A 23,432-nucleotide genomic window follows, 5' to 3' on the forward strand; every position below is an offset into this window, starting at 1 on the left:
CATATTCCCTAGAACGTGGCTGTTAGCAGCAAATTCAAATGGTGATGAAATAATTGTTTTGTTTAATTTCCAAAGTGCAGTGTGTAATGTGAGAGCACTCCAACACACTTCATTAATTCATGGATGGAATTAAAGGGGCTTCTTATCTTCATATTGCTGCATAAAGTAACCGCCATGTCCATTCCTGTGGACAAATGATTCCCCTAGATAATGATGATGGATTTCTTATCTTCTCTAAAAGGAAGAGTGGGAACAGAAAATTGACTTTTTCTCTCCTACATCTACCATCGTGTCTACAGTGGTGTGAAATTCTGCTTAGGAGTGTACTTGAATTGTGTATATGTGAACCTTAAAAGGTGGATGCAGAATGACTGCTGAACACAGATCATGTAGACAGAGCTGTGTAAGTCATTCAATTTTATTTGATTCTGCTGCAGATCTCAGTCTTCCAATTTTCTGAGAAGCAGGTAGATCAAACTAGTTAGTATTTTTCCTCCATAATTGTCTATTAAATTCAAGTCTGCTTAAAATTTTACTTTCAAGTAAAAATAATGTTTAAACTGAAAATTAAAAAAAACCCTGTGTTCTAATAAGTTTGTATTCTGCTCTTTGTAAAGCAGGAATTCCCTGGTCAATGACTGTATAATTGAGACTTCCCTTGGAAATCCCCCATCCCCCCCTCTCACTCCTTGAGCATATTGACTCAAACAGGAGTTTGCTGTCTATTGCCAGGAAGCCAAGTTATTCACCTAGTAACCCATGTACATGCAATCAGCCCTAGCACTGCTTGGGATCAAGTCCTAGCCTCTTTCCTTTTAGACAGTTGCTGCAGATGATAAGCTCTCCTCTGCAAAAGATGCTAGGCAAACAGCACAATTGTTCTGCACCCTTGGCTTTTCTACTTTATTTCTAAGCACTGGAGTAGTTCTTTCTTCACTCTTCTTGGATTTCTTAAACTCTTAAAATAGCACATTTGATGTATGCTGTCATCCATGATGACATACATAAATTCCATTGTTCCATTGAAGCTTCAAATGCCTTAAGCTCATACAATAAAACATTAAATCTAGTACTGTACTCATTTATATTCAAGCTGGGCTCCCTTTGTACCTCTTCAGCTTCTGCTTAACTTTTGTCTGCTATCACAAATGTACAAACCATCACTGCACGCTGCTGGTTCTGACGAGCCCATCTACCAAATAATTTTATTGACAACTCCTCCACTACAGTTGCTGACTTGCAAATATCTGATCTGTGAAGACAAAAACCCTTTCAGGTGATTTTGCCAGTGGAGCTCGCCTCGCCAGTGCTGCATTAGTAGCCTGCATTTTATATAAGTTATTGGCTGAAATAAGATTTAAGTGATGTATTCAGAGACTTATGACTAGGAAAGCAGAACCAAATAATTTACAGCAAAGAATTTAGCCTTTTGTTTTTGTGGGAGAGGAGGAGATGTTTTTATAAGTGACTTTTTCTCCTGGAGTGCATTTGCTGTGCAGGACACAACATTGCTGGTGGGAGATAATTTGTGATGCTGAGAACATTTTGTTGTACATTTGAGCTGAACAGATAAATACTGATTTGAAATATGAAACTAACTCATTATATAGGTCTTTGATAAGGTGCTTTTAACTCTGAATTACTGTGTGAATGCAGGGCTTTTTTTTGAACAGTCTCCAAATTCAACATGGATTATACAGGTGTAAGAATTCTTACAGGGTGTGCAATCAGCACAGTGTTGCAGATATTGCTTTCAAAAATGTATTCAAATACAGGCTTTATAACTGTCCATGTACCGCTCCACAATGCAGGTTTTGCTCACTAAACATTATGATTAATAGCAAAACTGTAATTTTCTTGTGACTTTTCTGTTATAAAAGTTCATCCCTAAGTCTCCAAGTACATGCTGCTTTTCTACTTTAAGTTTTTAAAAAAAGAAATCAGAAACAGACAAAAACCCAACCCAAAACCTTGCTGTTTTCTAACCATTTCTTATGCCTTGAGCTGTCATGTGGCACATTTTGCATTATTTAGCATTTTTTAATTCAATATGAAAAATTTCTTTAACAACTTTATGTGGAAATATTTCTCCTTCAATTTTTCAACTAGTTGAGTCAAAAAGCTGCAATAATTCATGTAATAAGAATCAAGACAGCACTGAACTGTTTCCTTCTGCACATGAGCTCACTGTGGATTTTTAGTCTTTCCTTATTTCATAGAAGTGAGCAAGATGGTGAGGAGTGCTATAAAACACCAGGGACTGGAAACACTACTGGAACATGAGGGAGCGATAGGTCAGCAGCAGGCAGACAGCATTGAGAGATGGAGGAAAACTGACAACTTCCCTGAGCAAAGCTGCAGCTCAAATGCACTGAAAGTGAAGGGTTGCACCTTTGTCTTTCATTTTCTTTTTGATGTTGTTTGAACACTACGGAATACTTGTTCAGTGGAGGATGGAGTCGAGAGTTCATTGGTGTAGTCCAAAGAATGTGTTGGAAGAACACAAGGGAAGAAAAGGATGCTTTGAGGAATTACTTTTCTTTGCCCATAGGCTCTGTATTTGAAGTAACAGAATTACATGTAAAATCACAGTCATTCCAAACCATACCAACATAATCTTTTTTTCCTCATTGTTTCCTGAGATTATCCTGTCTTTTATACTGTTCTAATTAATTTCGGGATTGTGCATTAGGCTTGCATTTCAGATGTTATTTTCTGATTTTGTACTCTTCCTATTTTTCTTTCCTTGTTCCCATTTTTCTAATCTCTATAATCTGTATAAAAATCAGAGTCCTGTTAAACAATATCACAGTGCAAAAACTAGAATTGTACATAGTGAACTGCACTGGGACAGTTTGCTGGTAGGACCACTGTGGTAGGCTTTCCTAGGTTCTTTTGTTTTACCCTGCACCAATCCAGGATAGCTTTTTTTAAAGTGTTCTTGTTTGCAGAGGAATAACAACTGTGGTATTGAAAACAAATGAAGTGAGAATCTGCTGTTAGTTTTGGAGTCTGTTATTAACAAATGTTGCAACATTTTGGGAGCTAAGTTTAGAAAACCATTAATACACGTTACCAGCTTAGTAGCACTCCTGGAACTTACTGTGAGCAAAAATTGTATGAATGCAAAAAAATGTGTGCTAGTGAATTACCAGAAGAAATGCCTTTGGGATCGAAGTGTCTACCCATTTACAGTAGATTATTAAAATAGCACAGTGATTTGTACTAATCCTAAGAAGACTTCCAGACATTTAGAAAGACACAATCACTTATCTAGAAGAGACCCCTTATTATATCTCAAGGGCAGCGTACATTTGGTTCTGGTTTTGTTCAGAACCGTGTCCAGTTGTTTTGAACAGCTCAAAGGGTAGAGGTTCCACAGATTCTCTGGACCAAGTATCAGTTCAAGTATCAAGCCACCTTCATTGTTAAAAGATTTATTTCTTATATTTAGTAGTTTCCCACACTCCAACATGAGTTTGTTGCCCATTTTCCCCATAATTGGCATTGCCTGTAAAGTTAGTGACATCACTCTGTTCCATCATCCAGGTTATTTTGCACCTTCAAGTCTCTAAGTGCGTAGGAGACCTTAAGAGTAATACTATAAAATAGGAATGAGCAAGATGGTAAAAAAATCTATTTATTGACCTTTTTATTAATACTTATAAACTTTTATGTGACTAGTATCAGGTGTTGATGGTCAATATACTTAAACAGATACCCAAATATAATGCTGTGAGAAACCATGCTATAAGTTTCTGTATGCACGGATTAATGTCAGCCTGGAGGGAGGATTTTAAGGGCCTCACATGGTTATGCTGTGGTAGTGTTTCAAAAACCTTTCCTTCTTCCAGTAGTGTGTTTTATTAGGGTATCAAGTTCTTTGCAGGAGAGGAATATTTTTCTGCACTAGTGTAAATTCCATATCCTCTGAAAATCCCAGAAAACTGTTTTCGTTATAAAGGCCTTTGAAATCTGACAACAGTTGTATGAAGAACAGAAAATGGATTTTAACTCCAAGAACTTCTGAGACCACAATGTGATCACTCCTGTGATCCTATTTTCAGGTCCTAGCTTAACCAGTGCATCTGACTCATCTCAACGTCATTCCTTCAGAAGTACCCAAAATAGACCAGAGACTTTTGTAAAAGAGTTTTACTGAATCAGTGTTTAATAGATGTATATTTACAATTAGGGCAGTTATATTTTCCTTTACTTTTTATTGCTCACTTTCACTTCCTAGCTTTTAAGCAGCCTCCTATGACTTTGAGGCTTTCAGTAGTCTCTTAGTTCAGAACACCTGTTATTAACTTTAGCACTTGGAAGGACAATGTACAAATACAATTCACAATTTTCTTTTTTCCATAATTCTTTTATGTTGAATGAAATTTTTCATTTTTATTCAACTTTATGCTCATTCACCTTCAAAACTGCTGCTGTTTGGTTACCCAAGAAAATTTCAGCTGAGAATCAGGAGGTAATCAGTTAATTGACCTTGGCTTCATATACACTTTTATCTAGTAACAGACATTTAAATGTGGAGGTAGTTTCCTCTGTCCTTCACACGTTGGCTTTTAGTTCTCTTGTCTAATAGCTTTGGTCATTTAATAATGTATTTTACAGCAAGGTCAGGTTAACAGAAGCTTTTATAGGCCAGTATTTTACAGGGAATTGGTGAACCAAAAACTGTAATTATGCATGTGAAATAATCCCTTGAATAATTAGTGAAGATTAACCGGCTGTTATCATTGAGACAGGTTATAAGGATTTGATATAAGAGGAGGTAGAAACCAACGTATCGAACTTATGGCAACTATATGCTATACTTTTCATGAAGTTCTTAATTTACTGTCTTACACCTGGACAATAGACAAGTGCAGCACTAATTGTAACTTTTATCAATTGATATTGCAATCTAAGAAATAGCACATTTAACATGAGTCTTGCTGACAGTACACCAGTGTGAGAGCCAGTTGTCAGTGTGCAAGATTAAATCATGAGTGTTAACGGTGATTAAATTTATAATATGTTTAAGTATTCTGTGTGTAATTGCAATTCTTTTCAAAGCAGTTTGATACTGTGCTACAGAGCACAGTTGCATAAGCTAAGCATCACCTTGCAACTTTCAAACAGCATTGAGAACAACATGAGAACATCAGCAAAATCCCATATTGTTGAAATCAATAACCCCCTTCCTCCTTCCCTTCCCCAAATAAAAAAGGTGCTAATTTACAAAAGGAACAGGATGAAGCAAGACAGAACAGAAAATCCTTGTGAAAAGAACAACAGTATTGTGGCTGAAATATGGATCTCATAATTTCTGATTAAGCCCCAAACTGGTTTCTGAAACTGCCTCCATTTGAGCCCTCCCACACCTAGGAATGATGTACTGGAGATATGCATGAGATGGGAGGAGGACCTGAAAGTGCTCTAGAAAATTGAGATTGTAATGGTGTCTTAAGATAAATTATCTTTAAGTGGGTTTTGGCAAAAGGAATTTTCATGTGTGCAACAGAATACTGGAGAACCGACAGGAAGGAAAAAAAGGGAGGAAACTGCGTTGATTTTCTGGCTTTCTAAATAACAGCCAAAGGCTACATTCACAATGAGGATTTACATTTGCAAAATACTTCCTGGCAGTTATCATACATCTGGAAATAACAGACAGGCCCAAATTTGTTCAAAATTTTTCAGTACAAAGGTTCAAAATAATTTCCTTTTTATCCCAAGTTTATTTTGAATATACTATTTAGTGAGTCTATGAAGTGCTCTGAGGTCTCTCGTAGTCTTTCCTTGTGAAACTGCAATTTCATACAGAATATTTATATTTTAATTAGAAAAGGAACTAGATCCCAGATCTCACCTCTTTCAGAAGACTGATGTAATTAGTTGTTGTATTCAACTGTCCTTCTCCAAGAGCTCTTTCTTCATATTTCTTAAGCAGACTGTCACAGGAGGATTTTTCTGGGTTTCTAGGAGTCAGACTGTATGACATAATCCTCTACCAGTTGGCTTCAGCTCATATCCAACCAAGTTTCATAGGAGCTATTTACAAAACTAGTACTGTAAAGTAGCTACTTATTATTTGGGTAAAATTGCTCTATAAACTGTCTGCCGTTTCAGTTTCTACTTATTTTTAAGCATGTTGTATAGTTCTAGAATGATAAATATTAGAGAAATTAATTAGTTCTGTTTATAATTGCTTATGCAATCTCTTTAAGAATGCAAATTCACCTGGCACATAATTGAAAACAATAAATTTAATAAATGGTACACCTTTAATTTGAATAAAAGTCAAAATAGTTTGTAACACTCAGCCCAGGAAATATATTATTTTTACAATGCAGAATAATTCCTGGTTTTTACAGCTAGTGCTGATTAAAAGAAATTCCCCTCATCCAATTTAATAAAACTAGCTAATTTAAGAAAAGTCAGTGTATTAAAATTTACTGTACATGACAACTCTTCTCATTTCAGAATGCACCCTGCCACTTCTATTTGATTAGATTTCTTATTATAAGTTCTGAAAAGGTTAATGAATACTTTAACAAAGCAGCTCAGGGTCTATAATTGGGTGTAATAAGCTGATATGGTAATGGGCTTCTTTGTTGATATAATTGTAATGAGAGATCTTTGACATATTATAAAAACAACACAGTAAGAAGTGTAAAGAAAAATAATGTCTCCTAAGTTCTGGATTTACATATGTGCCATAGAAATCGTTTCATCTGCTTACTGATGTAAACACTAACAAAGCTCTCTGCTTCCATATTCAAAGACATGTACCTAAAAATGCAATTGTTCCCTCCCATAAGCAGAGACAGGAAATGTGTGTAACAAGTATCAAACTGAGTAAAAAAAGGTGTCTCCTGAACTCTTCTCTGAGACCCACTTGTGTTGCCAGTTTCTGGTTTGGGATTTCAGATTGGCTACAAAGTGAATCTTTGCCCTTTCACTTTGGTTTTGCTTGTGTCAAAATGAGAATCTGGCCAACTTAGCTCACACTACAAATCTGTTTTCTTGATCATTCAGGGAACTCATCTCTGAATCTAGTTTTTGTTTGCAGTACTATTCCTCGAATGCATATGATAGACTATACAAAGGAGTACAGTTTGAATAACGCTAATACTTCCATATGTCTACTGAATTTCTTTAAGACAAATCTCTCTGATTGATGTGTCTGAGTATTGAGTTTGGTCATTTTATTCCTAATCATGTAGTGTCAAATATTTTATTCTTTCATATTTTCTGTTTCATGATCTTTCAACTTGAGAAGATGTTTCTGTTAATAGTTTCCAATAATTTCCATGCCTTTCTTGGACTATTGAACTTCATTCTGTCTGTGTTACATGAGTCCTCAAGGAGTAGTTCATTTGTATGATGCTTTTTCTGCATCAATGAAATATTCTGACTTTGTTTCATCAGCAGATTGGGTAAGAACCTTCTTTATTTTTATTAAAAAGAATTCTCTTTGACTGTCAGGATGTTTTATAAGATCAGTCCAAAACTGATGCTTGAGGAGTAAAATCAGCATAAACTTTTCTAAGCCTATGTTTTTTCTTTTGTCGCTCCCTATTTCCTTTCTTTTTGTAATAACTTCTTGATCTACCTTATAATATTTTGCTAATATTTTCCTTTGGGGGCATCACATTAAATACTTTACTGAAATATAGATCAATAGCAGCTACTGTGTTTCCTTTGTCTCATATGGAAATAGCGTGGATTAGTAATAGCAATGGCTGTGTGCAATAAACAGTAAAGGTAATTACAGTGAGAGAGGAATGTGAGGCACATGCAGGGGGAATGGACTGGAAAAAATTATTATATTGAAAGATGGAGTTTAGATCTGGACCAGGTTTTTAACATTTCATTTCCAATTTAAGTTTCTAGTTTTCATATCTGCATACCTAAGTAGCTATATAATATCATGTAATGAATATTATAAACTTGGGGGGAGGGAAGACTGTATATCTCAGTGTTTGACAAATAAAACATGCAAATGTTGAATGAATTGCCATAATATAGGTGTGTCATGTAAGCAAGTTCTCTTTCAGCCAATGAGATCTTTCTTTAAGGAAATATTTAATGGTCCTTACCCATATAGTATCTTTAAATAGTATTAAATGTTTTGAGTGTGTTTCAAGGATTATGTGCATCTTGAGATTTTATCAAAAGAAAACCAAGCAACTGAAGTTATAGTTATTTCATAGAATCATAGAATAGTTAGGGTTGGAAAGGACCTTAAAATCATCTAGTTCCAACCCCCCTGCCATGGGCAGGGACACCTCATACTAAACTCCAGGTAGACGACATCAACTGCTCCACCTTTGACCATCATTTTTGTAACCCCATCATAGAAGGCCACCAAATTGGTCAGGCAGGATTTCCCCCTTGTGAAGCCCTGCTGGCTGTCATCAAGAACCTTGTTGTTTTTTCATGTGCCCTAGCATGCCTTCCAGGAGAGTCATGTGGCTGTATGACCAGTTATCTTAATAATGACTATAATATTTGTAGAAATAGCCATCTTTATGTATACCTAATTGGAAAACAGTTGAGGTAGGAAGATTCTAGAGGTCATCTTTTCAACCCCTCTGTTCAGGCAGGGCCATCTAGAGCTGATTACCCAGGAGCATGTCTGGATGGATTTTGAAATATCCTCAAAGATATTTCGAGATATCCAAAAAGGGAGATTCTACAACCTTTCTGGACAACCTGTAGGTTAGGTACAAATACATAGTGCTAGTGTAAAGAGTCCCTTACTGCAAATAAATGAACTTGTATTCATGAAGATTTCAGCTGGGCAAAATGGTTTTCCAGAGTTTTAACTTTACAAGTCTGCAGAGTGTTTTAAAGATTAAGAGAATGGTGGTTTATTATCATAGTTGGTTATACGTTATCAAAAGAACTTTCCAATTCAAATTTGAAATTTATCTATGTAGTGGCAGAAAGATAAAATTTAAACATGAACAGCTATAATTTCATATTTGTTTCTCTCATACCTGTGCGGTCTTTCACCAGTGTGAGATGGACTGGAGAAATACAGCTTATTCCTTCAGCAAGTATACATTTTCAGTCTATGTTCTCTTTAATTGTAAAAATTACTTATTCATAGTTTAGTGTATGATGAATATATACCCATTTCCATCAACTGCTTGTCAGCTGCTGTGAATTGTGATTGTTCCCTAAGCCAGTGAACCCATGAATATTTGCATCAGGTTGGCATGTGCTTAAATAATGTGCTAGTAGCTTAGAGTGACCATATAGAGAAACTGTGTAAAAATGAAGTTGAATGAGTCCTAGCAAAATGTTTTTGAATAGACCTCTCGGGCCACAAAATAAATTTGCATTCCTAGTCTACTGTTTCTTACTATTACCAGCAAAAATGCAACCATTTCATATCAATAAAATATATGAAAAGAATATGCAATGAGAGAAAAAGAAGAAAAAAGCTCTATCACCTTCCAATCCATCTGAATTTTAATGAAAACTGCCAGTTTATGATGATGAAAATACATAAGAGGCCTAAATTCCTGAGTTCCTATTTAGTTTTCTATTATTTTAAAAAACAGCATAATACCACAGGCAAGTCTTGTAGTCCCTTGCAGTGTGGTAAAAGAAGCATTTTTCTCAAAATTAGATTTAGCCTTTGTTTCTTTTCTATTTGTCATTGTATTGTTTAAAAATATTTTGGGTTACAAGAGGTGAATTTGAATGTGAAAAATACATGCTGTGCTTCTGAGCTTTACACATTAAATCATCACCAGGAAAAAGATCTTATTGTGTCAGAGTAGGTAGAAGTGACTCATGAAGTGATGAACTAATTCACTCTACTGATGACTGCTTTCAACTGAGCTAATAATAGAGATTATAACCTATCATACTTGAAAATACATAAAATTTACTTATTTAGCAGGAGATGAAAATACAACAAAAAGAAAACTCATTGAGTGTCTGCATCTGAGGAAATATTTTTATTTGGCTGTGTATTTATCACTCTGCTGACTGATAGAAAGTCAGGGGGTCAGTTACATGAATCACTTTTGTGCAGGAAGATTGTTTCACATCTTGCCTGTTGTCTTCCTAATTAGAATGCTCAAGTAATTTATTTTAACTTGGGGCCATACATTCCTTCTGTCCCCCATACTGTCCCTTTTCTGTTTTGAATACAGCATTCTTTTTTCCTTGATGTTTGGCTGGCGCATTACCACAAAATACAGATGCTATTTTTTGCAGTGAGACATAGTGAGAGTAATAGCACAGCAGCAGCAAAATGCCGCTAAGTATAATGGAAAGTTGATGGGAGGCTACTCTGGCTACTGCTAGGCAAGCTCAAGTCAGAGGGATTACAATAACCAGTATTATTTCTATTATCCAAGGCCTGTTATGATCTTCTGAGTGCAACTGTGCTTTAAAACTAGGGATGGGAAATTGTATTGAAAAATTACTATAATAGATACTATAGAGTTCAGTGTAATTTTAAATGATTACAGCATTGTTTCTATACTACCTTTAAGAATCATGGCCCCACAAAGATTTGCGACATCTCAGCATTGTATGTAGAGCAGGAGAGCATACATCAATCTTCCTCTAAAATGGCATGAGCAGAATATGGTTTGCTGTTATTTACAGATTCCCAAAGAGTTTAAAGAAGATTGAAAGATAGCCATAAAATGGTGACAATTTGATTTAAGATAATAAAGTACTTGAATTCCTCTCATGTTTGTGCATGCACTTTCTGTAGACAAAAAGTGGACATTTGACCTTCTAAATCTAGTTGCTATCTTGCTTTATTTACAGATTCCTCATTTACTTTCACTTGCACATCATCCCTTATCTGCTTAATAAATAAGTAGATTTTTAAGTGCATTCCTTTTCAGGTATTGTAAGTAACCAGCTTCAAAGAACTTCATGCTAGATTGGTTCTGTATATAAAAAAGAGTGTGCTGCATAGCAACACTACTTAGTTGACCAAGATTGTGAACCAAAAGCCATGGCTTACGAACTTATTCTATTTAAGACTGAACAAATTGATTTCAGCAGATCCATCCTAGTAATCCCATTGTTCAACCCCAGATAAAGCAAACTTCATCTGAAACTTCAGTAGATTTGTATGTTGCTTTCAAACGTGTACAGGAGGAAGAAATGAGGGAAGTACTTACACTAGAAAGAAAAAAAAGCAAAAGTACCTTTCAATAAGAAACCAGAGTGCTTGGAAAGAAGATTAAAAAAGATTGAAGATTTGAAGGTGAAAGTTTGCAATCTCATCTTCATCATTCTTAAAATAAGATAAAGTTCAAAACCTGTATCAATTAAATTTGCAAATTACTGTCTCATGTTGTTTTCTTTCTCTGTAAAACTGTAACAGGAAGATCAAAGATCGAAATATAAAACATACTTTTGAACTTAAAATTGTTGAATACCATGTGATTTACATTGAAATAATAAGGCCTTAATCAGCTCTAATCCCAAATGATGTCCTTGAAATGATAGTGATGAATTAACAGCAAGTAGTAGGATGACCTTAATATGTGTATTCACTTTGTTTGGGATTTTAGCCTTTGCTGTGACAGGGTCACACCATGAATTATTGTCACTGGGTAGAGGTTATTATGTAAGGAAATGCTGTTAAATGGCTCTATAGCATAGGATGTTTCTGACGTAAGATATAACCTATCTACATATGGAATAAAGAGCTGGAGCTGGACAAAGCTTTTCTCATTCCTTTGTGTCTTTGAGTTTCTAATGATGGTAGGCTTTGAATACAGGTGCCTAAGAAGTTTTTACGTCAGTACCGATCTCTGCAGTGTCTTCATTTCATGTCCAGAATTCAAGATGAATGTTAAAATATAGAAAAGTTCAGGAAGTTGAATGAAGAATGATTAAAGAGCAACATTAACGAGAAAATGCATTTCATAGAGAAAACATTAAAGAATCTAAGTTTTGAAGTGTTTATCAAATACAAGATGTTGATCAGATTTATCTCTAAATGTCAGTGGAGAAGAAAGCACGTAACAGATGTGCCTTCAGTCTAGCAGAGAAAGATCTAAAAATACCTGTTAAAAATGTCTTCTAAATATAAACTGAAGATTGACAAATTTAGAACAGACATAACATTAAATAGTGATAGTGAGTTAGCTATTGGAAAAACTGACCAACAAGTATTGTTTACTTTTAAGCAGGTTTATAATTTTTCCTATAAGGAATGTTGTTTAGAAATAGAAATTTAGTAGTAGTATAAAAAAAAGTCTGTTTAACACTTTTTTTTGAGGGTGATTATTGCCTGTTAATGCATGCCTTCAATAAGATTGGTTGGTTATTTCATAAAGTCATTGCTTAATTGTTTGCTCTTTACATATTCAAAGTTAGGAAGGCAGGCAAGCAATTCCTTAGCTGTTCCTTCTTTTATTCTGGTAGCCCTTTATCTTTTTTCAGTAGGTTTTCAGATACTAGAGGTTCCAAGACTGGCTCTTTAGAGAAGGGTACTCTAAAAAAGTTTATTTGCTAACTTAGGTAATTCTAAGTTATTCTATTACTTCTCTGTCTGTTCTTTACATTGGAATAAACCCCAACTGATTAAGCTGTATGGTCACAGTAGTTGTTTTCATTTGCAGTTTTAAGATGCTGTTTTGATCTTTTGTATCACAAAAGACATCCTGAAGCAGCCAGGCTTTCTATGAGATATCAAAATGAGTTCAACCTCATTAATCAAATTTATGGTAGTCCAAGAACAATTTCCTCCTTATATCTCTAAAAGTTGGTTTTGACATCAGGCAAAGTGATTGCTTCTGGTTTTAGTTGTTTGTGGTGCTTTGGGGAATTTTTGTTTTTATTTTTTTTTTCCTCTAAGCAGATTGTCAAGACTAAGTTCCTAGTGTGGCATTTCTAATAATTTATTTACTTGTACCTTTATCCAAGTATATGTATATGGTTACCTTAAAGTTGAAGAGTGAGAATCCTGTGTATCAAATATACATAGATGATACATGATACAATACACATGATTCTCATTCTTGATTGGATCTATTGCTGCCTCTTAGGCTCTCTTTTATATTAGGGGGGAGATACTCAGCTACAAGAGGATTTCACTTTGAGATCTTTAATACTTCGGGAAACGTTTTCAGAAGATAGACATGCTATTTTCCTCAAGCATTGTCTAATTTCAACAGAATTAGAGATTTATTTGGGGGGGGGGGGTAGGGGGTATGAGTTTTGTAGCAACCAGCAGCAGTTTGGAAGGGAGAATCTCAGCTTGGTCCACCAGTGTTCAGCCACTTTTTGCAGTGTTCTGGATGGTCACCCAGTCATGCTTGAATAGCTAAAGGGTAGCTACAGCGTGAGTTTCCATTCAGTGGTCTCACAAGAGAGGCGGTGGGATCTATTCTCAGAGAACTAAGAATGTGAATGTAGGAAATACGACCTCAGTACTTGTTCCCTGATGTCTGTTCTGTTTACTTACAGCTGTGAAAATATTTATCTGTTGTTTTTTTTTCTGCAAGGCAGTTAATTTGGAAAGCAAGAATAGGGGTTACTCGGAAGGCTTGAAAGAGTAGTTCTGCTTTGATTATAAAATGTCAGGTCTATAAGGCTCTGAGTATTTTGAAATTAAATAGAAATTAGAATGCTTTTTTTCCCCAGCTATATTATGAAAGCTGTGGGGATGAATATTTTTCATCCTTCTCTGCAAAGAATTGTCATAGCTTTATAAAACCCAATCAAGAGATAAATCAGTCTTTGCATATAATAGGCTTTATGTGGAGGGGACAAAATTGTGAAGGTGCCATAGAAGTTTAACTGCATTTTCCAAAGTTCAAGCACATTATTTTTACTATAATACTAGCCAGCATTATTAAAATACCAGAAGACATTGACTCTTGCACGGCTGTTAAAATGATCTACTGCATACTGTTCTCCCAAGTTCAAGGGTGCATTCTGATGGTCATATTTCTTTTACAGGCTCATGAGTCTGTCAGGACTGTGAGGGTTCAATAAGTACACTCAACAGATGATCTGAATATGTTAAAAGTCTGTTAAACAATGCAATGTTTGGATCACTGTGTCTTGTATAAACTGTTCATGTAGAGCATGAATATGTGAGTCCATATATACCTTAAAAAAATAAAATAGTTAATTGATGTACTGGCTGTGTAGAGAACTAACATAAGGGTTCCAGCCATAATCTTTTGCATTCCACCCAAGCAAAGACAGGTATATGCATGGTGTATCAGAACTTGATTAATACCTATTTAAAAGCAGAGAAAAAGAAAAATGTTGTAAAACACTTTAGGCAATACTATTTTTTAATCATCTGAGATACCATAAAGGGACCCAGTTTGACATAAACCATTTGCAGGAGTGATGTGTCTCTTCCAGAAGACGGAACAGTAATGTTAGACTAATGGGACATCTTGTGCGAAGCTTGAGATTTCCAGTGACAGGTCCACAGGGGAAAAAACTAACAGTACCAAATACCTCTGTAACATCCAAATAAAAACAGGAGATGTTTTTCCAGCTGCATGATTTCTCAGACATTTGAAATGTTTCCAAGAGTTCTAAATGTCAGTAACAGGATTGTGTTGTCATTCTCATTATATCATCATCTAAACAGTATCTAGAAAGTGGCTTAATCACAATTATTTTGACTAGTCACCTTGCAGTTATCTTTGCTGTATTGGCAGATTATAGCATTTTGTCATAAGGACCTCAAATCATTACAGCACTTGTCAGAAATCTCCAAATAAGATTATCTCATGCAAAAAAAGAAAACCCTTAAAAATTAAAAAGCTGTATCTGAATCACATTATATGCTGTGCTCAATGTGGCATCACATCACTTCTGTCGACAGGTGATAACATTTCAGATAAGGAAGGCTATTTTACCAAAGGATTATGCCTGTCAGGGCCTGAGAGATTTTGTGTTGTCCTGGTGCTGATTGCAACATTCTTTGTGCACATTTAGGGAGCTGGGGATAAGACTGGATGACAGGGCTATCAAAATGAGTTTGCATCTTCCCCTAGTTTAATAGTAATGGTCACACGGGGTTTTTTTCCATTTAAAAATTCTATATTTGAGATTGTGACTTACCACTTGAATCCCAAACAACATGCCTGTGATAGTCACATTTTGTCCCCTTCTGGTTGTTAAACAAGCTTATAGAATGAAGCAAATGTTTGTCACTTCTTGTCAGCTCTGTGGTGGTAATGCGATGCTTCTTCTCAAACCTGAGATATAGCTGTTTTGTTGCTTTCCATCTGCATCAAGGTTATTCAAAATTTAGAATGCTCTTACTATTTTGATAGATGGGACATTTAGAAGGTTTTTTTTCTAAACCTCAAGAGTGAAGGAAATGGCATTTCACTGTTCTTAAATTTCTGTGATCAGATGCATATAACTGAAGCCAAGCCGTTCTGGAAAGTTGGGACTGTTCCAAGCCAGCCTGCTTCATTTTGTAGACGACTCATCTATTCCCAGTGGTATCTTTAACCAAAGCCCAAATACAAGAGCTAAGATTGATTTGAACATGGCTGATCATTCACTCTGCTGATAGCTCACCACACCAGGGAACTGCTCACCAACTCAGGAGACCTGTTTTTAAATCCCATGCACTAGTCGTCAGGATGCACATATCCTTGAGTCACACAATTAAAACAATTTAAATGTATGCAAATCAACAAGTTTAACCCATCCTGGTTTACAGACGCAGCTGCTCTGAGGCCTCTTAGTACTTGAAGGAGCAGGGCAGGATAATGCAAAGATTAATGATCAAGGTCTATAGAAACATGAATATGGTTTTTAACATTTGAGTATCTATATAATTTATATTTGACAGTTTATACCTAGAGAAAAATATGTAGTAATTGCTTAGAAACAGCTCTCTGTGTGTTCTACTCAGTTATCATACTCCAAGTCAGCTTGCAACATTATTTAAATGGAGAGTAGGAATAATGTATGGAAAAATATTTCTCTGCTGCACAGCATTTTATGGATGGTGTACAACATACTACACGAAGAGAAACGTTTTCTTTGTGCTCTTCCTAAGCTTATTAAAAAGAATCCACAATGTTCTAATTAGGGTGTTTGTTATTCTCAGCAGCTGTTGAAAAGCTGTTGAAATTATTTTAATAAAAGTAACTTTGTTTTATAAGCATACATTTATTTCTGCAAAACTTTACTACCTTAAATTATAATACAATGTTTTGATATCATAAATGGTTGCTAATGATAGTTGAGGTTTCAAATAGGAAGTCAGTAGCAAGGGTAGTTACAACGTAAATGCGCTAGCTAATAGAGAAAAAGAGAAGAAACAGGAGAGTAAATGTGCACAACTGTGTTTTGGGTTTGCTAATTACTAATTCCATTAGCTCCCAAAGACTGCAGTTAATTCTCGGCTTATGGATAAGCTGGTTCACGTCTGCACAGGGACAGGTTCTTCCCACTGGCGTTTCTACTTGGTCATGAAGGTTTAAAGCTAATTAATGCTTCTAAAACAAACAACAAAATCCTCTCGCCAATCAAACAGGAAATCTCATGTTGTTCCATACTCTGAATGTGAAACAAAATACTCTTTGTTACAGATACTATTAATTAGGCTAATTCTTAGTGGTTTTTTTTCTTTCAAAAACAATAAAAAAGAATTACCCAGATGGTATCAAAGCTACCAGTGAGCTAGATGAACTAGTCTGTGAATAGCATATGGTGGCCAGTTGCCTGGATATTATTAAATATTTTCATTTTGTTCTGGCTGAGTTTTGTACAGCATTTGGTCAGCTATTAAAACGGCTGCAATAGCTTCATATGCTGTATTTTCAAGCTTCATATAGTATGTACGTATGTGTAAGCATGACCTCAAATGATCACATGGTGATGGAAGATTACCTGCAAACTAATGTTTATTACATACAAACACTGTTTTGTTTTAAAGGCTTGCTTGTTATATGAAGGAGTGTGCTATCATGCTGCTATAGTATAATTTGTTGATTACCAATGTGTGCTGTATGGAGATGTCATTTTCAAGCTACTCTGTCTTTTCAAACATCTTCAGTATTCAGAAGAAGGTATATTTGCACTGCATTATTTCAGTGTTCTGAAGGGTTTAGATGCAGATGATTGTTTCTTGAGTACGGAAAGCTTGTAAACAGTATGCTGCGCTTGTGGAAGTCGTTTGGTTCAGATTGCAATCTCAATTTCCTTCCCAGTGATTTGCTGTCATTCTGTTTTGCCCCAAAGCATTGCAGTTAGGAAGAATTTCAGCGAAAGGCAAGTGTGTTTGCCTTGAATGAGAGTGTGGTGAGAGAGGGAAGCCCGTTAGGTTTGTGCATAATGTCCACTGCCAAACTAGATCAGAGTTAAGTATTGCTCTAGAGTTATCATAGTAAAGTCCTGAGGTCTCCTATCCCAGCTTCTTTTGCATCCTAAAAGGCCAGCCTCTCACTTTTGTGGACCTAGGACTTCCCTTGCTCTCACTCCCTTTTCCTCCTCCTGACATAAAAAGTCCAGTTCACCAATCTTCCATCTCATGTTCCACTCATCCTTTTCCACCTGTATGAGAGCCCCTGTCCTTTCTTATACTTCACACTCCTCCCATCTCAGAGGTTCCTAGTCTTCTTTCCAACTCCCAGTCTAATTCCCCAGATTTTCTCATCAATTCAGTCATTTGTTCTCCATGTTCATGATAGCCCTTCACAAAACTCTTGCTCTGCTCTTACTCCAGTTCAGTGAGATACTACTGATTCCATCCTATCTCTCTCCTTCACCCCCATTTCACACAGTCACCTCCTGTTACCATATTACTAGTGACTGCTATGGCCAAAAGAGACTTCTCACACAGCATATCATGTATTAAAATATGTCTTAGAGGTGCTCATTAGCTTGTTGAAAAATCACAAGCTAATTAAATATTCATTAAACCATAAGCAACTCCTCTTTTTACAGTGTTGATGCATGCGGACAGACTGGAAGTCCTAAGAATTGTATTTCTGCCTTTGACTTCACTTCCCAAAGAAGGTATAGCTTTGAATTGTCTGAAAGCACATGGAAAGATGGTAATTTCCGTGAAAGACAAATAGTGGATTTATAGCTAGATAGGAGAAAGGAAGAGAAGGAAAAAAGTTTGTAGTGGAAAAGTGAGGCTGCAGTTAAGTGACATGGAAACCTCTAGTGCTTCAGTCTCTGCCTTCTCTGAATAAAACCTGATGAGACATCAGTGCAAGCACTGCCGCAGTATAATGCCACCTGATCCCACCTGTATTGTCTAAGCATAGGGAGAGAGATGTTTATAGTTGAAAGTGTTCTCTAGTTCATTTAACTGACAAAATATTAGGATAGTGATTAGGGTGCTGAGGGTAGCTAACTTTTCTCTGGGCCTTGAGATTTCTCATTATAATGCAAAGGAAGATTCATAAAAAAAATAATAAATCACAATTCTATGAAAATAAACATAAAAGTCGAAAAGGTTCCAGTGTAGTTTACTTTAAAAATGGAAGTAGATCCTTTTGTTGTTTTTTGTAATATTCACAGTCCTAATGTTACCTTATCTATTCACTGATTTAGAGGTCCCTTATGTGTGAGCTGCTTTGCATTGACATTCCCTCTGCTAGGCTTCAGGCAAAGAAGCTCAGCATTTCACTCAGGGGTACAGCAGCTGAGTATGACTGTAGCACCGCCATCACCGTCCAGTTTGCTCTTTCTTCTGAATCCCCAGTTATTTCTCCATTTTACACAACTGGTATCTGAAGGAATCTCTAATGGGGAAACAGGTAATCAGTTGTGAAAGATGAATATCAAGCATCTATGTGAAGTACCATATATAAACTAGAGAAGCCCTAGAGCATAAAGATATTACTTGTCAGTTTTATACTAGTTTTACATCCCTGTTTATTCTTCCAAGCAAAAAAAAGCCCACTTGTTGCCTTAGCAACATGGTTACGTTATCTCCAGACATCTGAACCAAATTCTCAGGACACATGCACTGTTGTTGAGGTGAACCTCTGTTGCTGCAGGAATAGCTTGATTTATAGTGTCAGCATATTTTATGGCCATTTTTTTATCTACATTTTTAAGCTGCATCCACCTCAGTTATCTCAGCCTTGTGGTTGTCTCTTCAAGATTTAATTCTTATTAATTAGGTTTATAAATCAATTAAGGATTTTTTATTCAATTACAGAAGGAAGGCATTCATTAAAAATCATATTTTGCAAATATCTGTATTTGATGCAAAAAGCCTAGTATGCCTTTGTTTAATAAAAAGACATTCTACCTTGTCTGTCGAATAGTGGATAATGGACTGAAGACACAATTTAAAGTTGTCCATTGTCAAAGCTAGTAAATAGTTTTGGCTGAAAGGTAAAGTACTGTATCGAATTAGAAAATGGCTAAAACAGAACCCAAAAAGTAGAAATAAATGGGCAATTTTCAGTGTGACAAAAGGTTAATGCTGTTGTCAAGAGACCTAAAGTATATAGCAGAAACAGTATTGCATAATATGTTTACTACTCTTCGGAACACAGGAAGGCATCAGAGTTTGCAGAAAGCAGCTTTCTTCGTAGTGCTGCTGAACACTCATAGGTCTTACTGGGGATTTTTGCATACACAGTGAATACACTGTATGCAGACAATCCCAGTTTTGATGATCTAAACATATATCGCATGGCAGAAAACCAGTTTGGTTGGTCATAGCTGTTATTGGGTTTTGACTGTAGTGCCGTGGAAGAGATGATATTATTAGTGAGGACCTGATCTGGATGCTATGATGCTTTTTAAAGAAAACTTAATGTGTATGAGTGAAATATATGACTATACTGAAAACACTGAGAAAATAATGTTATACAGTAAACCCTGCACTGTTATAATGTCTTGGCTTCTTTAAAAGAAAAAAAAGAAAAGATGTTACAAAGAAAGACAATCATTAGATGTAGGGAAAGCTTTCAAAAGGAGGGAGACAGGATGGAAATGTTATTTTATGATTAGATAATTACTTTGGAACACAGTAGAGTTATGTAGCAATAACTGAATGCCAGAGCACATGATGGATTCCTGTATTTCTCTAAAGCTGAAGAGAAATCTAAATGAAATTAAAAAGTAGAAAACTAAACATTTACGGAAAGAAGGTAAACACAAAACTCCAAAAACTAGATTCACTGAGAAAATCTGAGATTTAAGTTTCCAGAGAAAGGTGGCACTATATGTGAATAATAAGAAAGCAATTATAAGTGGGTAAACATTTCTTTAAATGAGATGAAACTGTAAGTTTTAAGTTTAACCCAAATAATCAACTGCCTGAGGTAACAAATAGCTTCCTCTCTGCTGGTTATTCTGTTCAGGCAGATTTTCTTCTAAGTTAAACTGAAGCTTCAGTTACTAGACATTGTAATAGTTGATATATGGATTTGATGGAGTGCTTCTCTTCTGAGAGTTACAATAAGTATTTCACTATGGAAAAGCAGTATATCATATGATAAGTGTGACAGTGGAACAGTGGTCTTCAGGGTGGAATTTGCTAACAGTCTTTCTTTAAAAGTATCATTAACTTCATTTTAGCAGTTGTCATTATATAAACTGAAAATTCGCCTATTTTTCCATGGATGAATGAAAGTGTAAAGGCAGTCAAAAAGTTACATTGCAATAAGCTAAGTTCTTACATTATGACATCTCTTCTGTTTAACAGTGATGTGAGTAGCTCACCTTTTCTTCTGAGGACAATGTTACCTTACCTTTGCTACAAATGAAAGTACAGGCCTTACCTGAAGTATTACAGACTCTTAGCCTACTTATCCTCCTCAAAAGATCTGTACATCTTAAGTCAAGATGCAGGTGTGGAAAATTGTATCCATTGCTTGTGATAACCATAACGTTGAGTTTTACAGAGTAAAAGGTTATCCGTATCACATACTTGAAAATATAAGCCATACCTATCAACTATGCATTTTTCCTTGCTATCTAAAACCAAATGTAATTTATGTCACTTCAGTGTAATTAATATACTTTTAACTAAGGAGTCTGCAGGATTCTAGGCAGTTTGTGACAGTTGCCAACACAAAGGATTAAAATCTCCCGCTGCAATAGACCAAAGCTCTAAAGAACAAATAGGTTTTGTTTGTCTTGTAATATCTTGATGCTCTAGGGCTTTTCTAGTTTATATATGGTACTTCACGTAGATGCTTGATATTAATCTTTCACATAGCAATGGTTATTTGCCTAAGTGAAGCCAGACTTTTCACTGCAACAGAATGCCCACAAACACAAATAAAAAGAAAAAATCATATTAAATATTTTCCTGTCTGTGTTTTTGCAGTTTTGGGATATAGGCTGTGCTGGAAAGAGCACAGTGTATATTACTCAAAATATTCTGGTATTTATCTACTATGTTTTAGCTTTTCAACAGCAAGAGTTAAATGTGGTGTGCTACTGGAGCCCCTTTGTAGGTCCTTTATTTATTTCACATAACTGTGGGATAAATGGAGTGAGTAAACAATCAAACATTGTTGTTCTTTTACTTGGCATTTCCTATAGCTCTGGAATGTTACAGTGAACATATGATTTTATGCAGTGGTAATGACATAAAAGTTGTGTTTGATTGCCTGTGCCCTTCACAAATCACAAAAACTTATTTCATAGTGCTCCATGTGATCAAAAAATGTAGCCAAGTGGCACTGAAAATAAATTCTGTTACAGCACAAGAGTGGCCTTTTACAGCTCTGTTTTTTAAGTGAATCTGTTGAATAGATAGTAAGTTTGAGAAATAACTATAGTATTACTCTTGCCTTCAACACCTTTTCCTCACAGGAATGTTCAGAATGTTTTATCCCCTATAGATGTCCATCAACTCTGAATTTGTCATTGATTCTCTTCTATCACATCAACTCATCTCTTGCATGAGCTTTTGTACTTTGATTTTGAATATATAGAAAATAGACTGCTAAATTCAGAAAGTTCAAATGTTCATCTGCCTTTGTTGTTTTCATAAAAATAAAGCAGTAGAACTGTTGATGGTATATAGCATCAAATAATGAGCCTCCAACCTGACATGATTCAGTGATTACAAATTAGGAAATCATTGCTCATTCTGTTGAATATTCTTGTTCTGTTAATGCAATTTAATATTCAAATACATAGGATGAAATTAGACAGTTTTCCTGCATTTTATGTCACGTGAGAGGACATGACTGCAGTTATAGGTGATCCTGAGTCTAGGCCAACTCTGTCACTTATGCTTGGGACAGTACTGACATCAAAATTTGATAGCGTTCATGACAGAATTTTGGCTACTACCCTGTTTCCTGTTACCTTGAGAAATACTATTATGTATATTTAACAACAACTTGGAAGCCACCATAAGATGAAGACGTGTGGTATGCTCTTCCTTCTGGTTTGTACAGCTGTGATTTGGATCTGTCCAAGTATTCTGTTACTCAGCAGTCAGCTACTGTGTAGATCACACTGCTTTGGTCAAGCACAGAAATGATGAAGGTGTGCTTCAGAGTGATTACAGTCACAGCACAGTAAATTGGGAACAATTTCCTTTCCAACTTGTTTTGGAAAAAGGCATTCTTGGCCTGGAATTTGAGCGTGCAAATGAAGAGATGAATGGAGTAACCCTCTACTAGTGGCCACCCTCTAAAAGCTGATGACAGATGCCCTATATATAAGATAGTTATATTTTATATGCCTTATGTGCTGCTGACAGACAACTATGATGTGTATAGGTATTTTTAACTGATATTGAATGCATCATTTTTAAAGCACTCGTGAAGTTTGAAAAAACCCAACAAAACCTTCACAGTATCTAAAATGATTGAAATTTCAGTTAAAATCTTTGCTGTATGAATTAACTGTTCTGTGAGATAAAATACATTTTTTGTTGTTTATAACGCATTTTCTATTAGTAGTGTGGCAATGTAAAAAATGCATTTGAGGCAAAAGAAATAGCACATCTTGACAGCGTGACTTAAGTAGATTTCCTATTCATTGAACAGATAAATGAAGCTAGTATAATGTGTTACTGACAGCGTTGTTTCAACCGCTACTCTATTACGTTGTGATATCCTCCACAGGAAAGAGTCCATCATTGGTACTCACCATCAAATCCAGTTTCCAGCTGGGATGATGTACCTGCTATATACATTAAATGCAATCCATTTTTTTTCTGGTTTATCTCTTTTATATGTAAAAATCAGACTATACAACTCAGAGCAGTCACTTATTTCACAGCTAGAGACAGATAATGGTGCTGTAACACAGCAAAAATTACAATGACAAAATGTTATGCAAATAGTTTAAAATGGGGGATATGAGGGGGTGTTAAGTATAAAGTTACATTTCATTGCTAGTTAGGACTGTTCAGATTGTTGGGTTTTTTTCCCTTGTCCAGTAGTCATTGCAGGTGCTGAATTCAGTGAAACATTCTTAGTTCCTACTTTTTTTGTGTTCTGGAAGTTTTA

This window comes from Melopsittacus undulatus, chromosome 6 (genome assembly GCF_012275295.1).
Source record: "Melopsittacus undulatus isolate bMelUnd1 chromosome 6, bMelUnd1.mat.Z, whole genome shotgun sequence".
NCBI classification, from domain to species: Eukaryota; Metazoa; Chordata; class Aves; order Psittaciformes; family Psittaculidae; genus Melopsittacus; species Melopsittacus undulatus.